The sequence below is a fragment of the Dermacentor silvarum genome, chromosome 7, assembly GCF_013339745.2.
Source record: "Dermacentor silvarum isolate Dsil-2018 chromosome 7, BIME_Dsil_1.4, whole genome shotgun sequence".
Lineage (NCBI taxonomy): Eukaryota > Metazoa > Arthropoda > Arachnida > Ixodida > Ixodidae > Dermacentor > Dermacentor silvarum.
Genome location: NC_051160.1, coordinates 63422325 through 63427969, shown reverse-complemented (window position 1 = coordinate 63427969; position 5645 = coordinate 63422325).

The following is a 5645-nucleotide window of genomic DNA, read 5'->3' as shown; positions in this document are numbered from 1 at the left end:
TTTTTTCCGGGTTTTTGTCTCGTCATTAGAGGGTTAAATTTCAGGTTTACCCCCCGAACACCGGCGACGCCAGCTAACGTAACGGTCACGCTGACGTCAGCGAGTAGAAGACGTCACAACGACAGGCTATAGGCACTCTGCAGACGACAATCCAGAGACAAAGGAACAAGTGCATGGGCTGCATATATAGGGGGACATTCTTCAGGCTTTAGGTATGCGCGCTGTTCGCAATGGGCAGACGACGGATCGTTCTAGACTCGAGAAAATTACGTTCGCCTGCCCTCCACCGTCCTCTCCACCGTGCCTCCGCGCCAGTTCCCCACTGCTCGGAATACCTCGCAATCAATGCACTCGAGAGCACTCGGTTAATGACTCGGAAGGGATTGCACTCTGTCAGGCACCATTTGTTAGGCAATATGGCGTCGCCGTCCTCTTCGTCGTCGGCTGGCCTTTGCCTGCCTCGCAAGCTTGCACTCGTACTCTTCGCAACAGACGTTCTTGATGTTTTTCTTCGTCTGCTTCCGCTGAGACAGACGAAAGAAACGTAATGTCTTAAAGGCAGGGCGGCCCTGCTACATGTATAAATCGACGTGGTCTTTCACGTTGGTCTGTATTTTTTTTTCGTTGTTTTTACGCAAATGCATTCGGCACGCTGGTCGATGAACGGTGAAATGAAACGAAAAGCAGCATTAAAAATGCGAACGCCAGCAAGAGATTGGGGTTGTAGGGTCGCGATCAATTTGCGGAAATGTACGACTCGATGGTCCGAGGCTATTGATAACTCCGCAGAAAGAAAAACCATTAGTTCATTCGCGTCGTCTTGTTTCCCGGGAGATTGGTGGTTTTGGGAAAGGATGGCGCGAGGGAGAGAGGCGAGGACTTTTGGAAAGCTGCAACCGTCGGACATGTACAGTGCCGAACGAGCTCGTGTGAGCGCCTTATCTGTTTCGTTAACGCATCGTTAATTGTTGAGGAAAAAAATGTGTAATCAGAAAAATGAGAGAGTGACGAAAGCATGTATAATGAATAAGCATTTTAATGAGTAAAACGAAGGTGAATTGTGTTTTTTCGTGAGCAGAACATCACATATGACGCACAATTTGTTGCGCCGAGGTTTTAATCCCCTCTCCAACTAGTCATTTCGTGCGGCGTGTCATTAGGCGAGCTATAGAAAATATAAAAAAAAGTAAATTTACGAAAACCAAATGCCGTTATCGTTTTGAAGCCGTGCCGCGCTGCCATTACACTTTACTGCTAACACTATAGCGTCCAGGAAAAAGTAAAGTAAAATTTGGATGGTGTGGCCAAAAGAGGGGTTCCGAAATGCTGGAGACAGCAAACACGCACACCACACGTACATACAGAAAAAAAGCAAAAAAAAAAAAAAAACATACAGACTGTTTAGCCCGGCCGCCAGCAAATTTTCTGGTGAATTTGAAATTAAATTCTTTACTAACATTACATTCTTTAACATACTTCTCATGTGGGCTGCTACGTAATTGACTGCGTTTTGAGCGCGAACATTCACCTAGCGTGGTCAGATTCTCATACAATATCCTCTGGTGCACTGGTTCAGAGCGGAAACTCGGCTTGTACAAACCTGCGGGAGCCCTGTGAAATTGCTCAAACAAATGAAAGTTCCCGTGAAACGAAAACACATGGGTTTTCTACGCACGCAACGTTGTCGCAATGGTCAGTCGATATGAATAGCTTTCATCAAAATAACGCTTTATCTAGTTATATTTCGCAGCAGCTGCAAACATTTTGCAAGGACAGAGCGTAAGTAAACGTTTGTTTTACTGTAACGTCATTTCTAGTCACTCTCAACTTCCGTTATCATTTTGGGAGAGAAAATAGACGCTAGTTCCATTTTCCGGCGCATGTCAAAGGCCACACCTGGACGACTTGTGCTGCACGAAATTATTTTTGGTAAGAGCTCATGTAACGGTCCTAGTTACTTGAGTTACGCAGAATGCATTGGCGGGATAGTTAGTGGATATTCGTATTAAAGTTTATCGCAAACAAAACGACGAGAAGACCGGACAAGGTGCTACTCGCAATTGATATCTCTTACCCTACATTTTAAGAACCCAGAAATACGGAGCATGCGCACAGGAGCCGTCACATCTGAAAAAAAAAATGCAGGCAGTTCCACGAAGCGAAATTCCGCGAAACAAGGGAGCTGTGGTCGTTCTAGTTCTGCGTATTGCAGATGGACGCCGCTCGCGCCGAGCGGCGTCCATCGTGCGAAGATCGCGCGGCGTAAGCACCTGCTATTTATACCTCGGCGCCTCTCCCGCTCCTCCCTGGCGCGCGCTCCGATTAGTCGGCTCCTCTCCTCCCGGCGAGCGGGTCAAGTGACCTCTCCGGCTCTGCTCCTGCGTGACGGCGCCGTCATCGATGGCGCACGCTCCACTAAGAACAGCTCCACCGTGAAAATCTTGCGAAAGATCCCAGAAAACGAAATTCAGTGATGTGCAGAGCAACAGAAGCAACGTTAAATCATTCAAATCAAAGTGATGTTATCGGATGCTACGTATGGCCCGATGATCATCAGCTCCTTTTATTGCGATAGCAATTATATGGACACTCAAAAGCAGATTTCTGCCGTCGGCGTCGCCGTCGCCGTCGGTGTCGCCGTCGCCGTCGCCGTCGCCGTGAGGTTCCGTATGACGTCATTTGGAGAAGAAATCGTCGCCGCGCGCCGAACGCTGCATGTGCGAGTGAAAGGGCGCGAGGGGCGCGTCTTTCACGCGGAGTGAACGCACGGCGGAGAACAAACGCGCGTTCTGCGCCGTGCTCGCTTAAGGTAGAGTGTACTAGAAGCTTTTGAGTGGCGCGAGCGCCTGCCTGAGCGCGGTCGTTTCAGCGTGGAATGATGCGGTGGCGCTGGCGTCGACCAATCTACCAGCGCGGATGGCTGGCAGGCGTTCCGCGTACGTGTTCGTACCTCTCCGTCGAGCCTAGGATGATCTTTTTCATTCTTTGTTATACCCCCTTTTCCAAAAATGTTAATGCAAATAAATATTATTTGACATTATTGTTACTGAAGTTGCCGCCGACTGTGTTGCAGCTTGAAGTAGCGTAGCACATCGTACCGCATAATGAGCGCTTCCCCCCCCCCCCCCTTTTTTTTTTACAGTGTACAGTTACACGAGATACCAGCTAGCCGGCACACATCGGAAGCCTCCCTCATCCCCCCCCCCTCCCCTCGAAAAAAAGAAAAAAGCAATGTGTTGCATATAAGACGAAGAACTCCGCCAGTTCCACGTAAAACACCAATGTTGGAATCAAATAAAGAGCGCGTTGCTTGTGGTTGCGTTCACTCACAAAAAAAGCAAGCTTTATTGACAATGTCACTGTCTGAAGAACAGCAGAGTTTTTCCAGAGCACCCTATCATTTTAAAATATGGGAATGCGTTTATTGTTGTAGGACCCACAAAAATGCACATACGTAATGCTGCAGAAAAACGCCTTCAGTGAAACATAGCAGTGCAAGATTTCGAGAGTTTAAAGGCAACACCACTGCAAAGTCCTATTAACAATCGCATACTTATACAAACAATACATTTGCAATTAAAAATGATAAAAAGAATAAAATTATAGAGCCAGGATACACAATATAACATAAAACAAAACAGAATAGCAGAGCTTAGGTTGTCTTTGTAAAATGCATTTAAATAAATAAAAATGTTATTATGGTTGCAAAATTGTTTAAACCGACTCTAAAGTGGAACAATGAATCAGCTTAGTTCGAGTAATTGTGCTCCGAGAACCCTAAAGCTGCTAAATTAACCATCACAGATTCAAGATGAAATTTTATTTTCAGATTTTGCGTCAGAGTTTGCACGTTCTCTTGCTTACAAACCTTTTCTCAGAAAAATCATCTCTCTTCTTGGTGACCCTTAAAAAAATTAATAGTAATAAAATATGCTCAAAAACTGACATCCTTTTTATGCCAATGCAGCAATTTATAGCCTACTCAATTTCAGGTGCTGCTGTGCGCTTCTTCGTTTTTCATCTCGCGACTTGTTCAGACCCAGTTTCTGCTGCTCCACAACAGAGTGGGACGCTTGCAACAAGCTGCAGGGCATCTGAGGCCTCTTGAACCATTACTAAACTAGACTTGCTGATTAGTTTGTCTTGCACGAACGCTTCACATTCCACGCTTCCGTTGTTTGCACTGCTGAAGAATACGGCTCGTTCAATGGAAAGTTCACGCGTGCTAGAATTCAGTGAGCACGCTACGTATGACACGCCGTCAAACCCGGGAAACTCGTGCAACGCCCATGATTTTGACGGTAGGTCAAGCCCACGAAGGTCGTCGAGAGTGACAACCGCTTCAGACAAGGGACTTGAGCTTGCCTTGTCAGCTTCGTCGCTACCTGCAGAAGTTGCACAGTTAGTGTCCACAAGCACCTGCGCAGGAGTGCTAATGCGGCGCCGCTTCCTGTTGTCGTTCTCAGCTGGCACACCCTGATGCCGCCGCTTTGTTTGGGTCCGTGGAGCCGGAGTTTTCAGCGTCAGATATGCAGGCAGGTTGGGCAAGATCGTCGGGACTGCATCAGGGGCAAGCATCGGCGTTCCCCTAGGAATACGGACTTCAACACCATCGATCACATGCACGTAGTCTCTCACAATGAAATGCGATTCGAAGTGTAAGTCGCACACGGCACAATCGGCGTCAAGCGGTTTGTCAAGCCGATGGAGGTTCCGCTCCCAAAGAAGTCGTCGTTCTTCGTCTTTCGGGGCCTTAAAAAGGGATAACTTTCGACTTTGTTGCACACGCGGATATCCAGTTGTGCAACCTGGCGCGTAACAATGGTTTAAACGCTGTTTTTTTGCCATTACGCGACCAAAACAGAGATGCCGACTACAGAGGCTACCATGCCGCCGAGCAAACCTGGGTAGATTGGGCGATCGCAGCGCCGCCGCTACTTTCGCCACAAGTTGGGCAAGGGGCAAGCAAGGGAACAGCGCTCCGGTCGCGCCACTCAAAAGCTTCTAGTACACTCTACTTAAGGGCTGCAGAAGTAGGCGTCTCTGTTCTCCTTCACAATCACCATGTATGTAGAGCAAACGCGCCTTCTTCCGACGAGCGAGAGGCCGTGGGGGAGGGGGAGGGAAGGGAGGCGACGTTTAGCTGCGGCACGCAGTGCCTATTTATATCAGAGGCTCCGGCAACAGTCACCAACGCTGCACGCATTTTGAGCGAACGCGGGCAAAACGCCGATGGCGTCGACACCAGTTCTGCGTGTTGCCGATGCTGCTGCATGTCCAAGTTTATACAGCTGATAAAGCTAATATCATTACTCCGTATAGGTCTCTACAAGTTTGCTATCGCAATTGATGCTTCGCCTTTCAGGTGAAACTGCGACAACTTTTTTATAAGATCAATTGGATCATAATTTGTCAGTGTTGCTATGCACAACACTGAATTTTCTTTTGACATTTTGCATCATTTGCTAACTTTACCTAGCTGACGCCGTGATGGCTCATCTGGGCTTGCTCCGTGTGTCTGGATTCTTTAACGTCAGTCGAGAGAAGCGCCTTGTCCTTTCTCCTTTCTTGTGTTGTCCTCCTTGCGCTAAGCTTCACTCTGAGTCACACCGGGACGTGCATGTTCACCGCATCACCATGGGTCC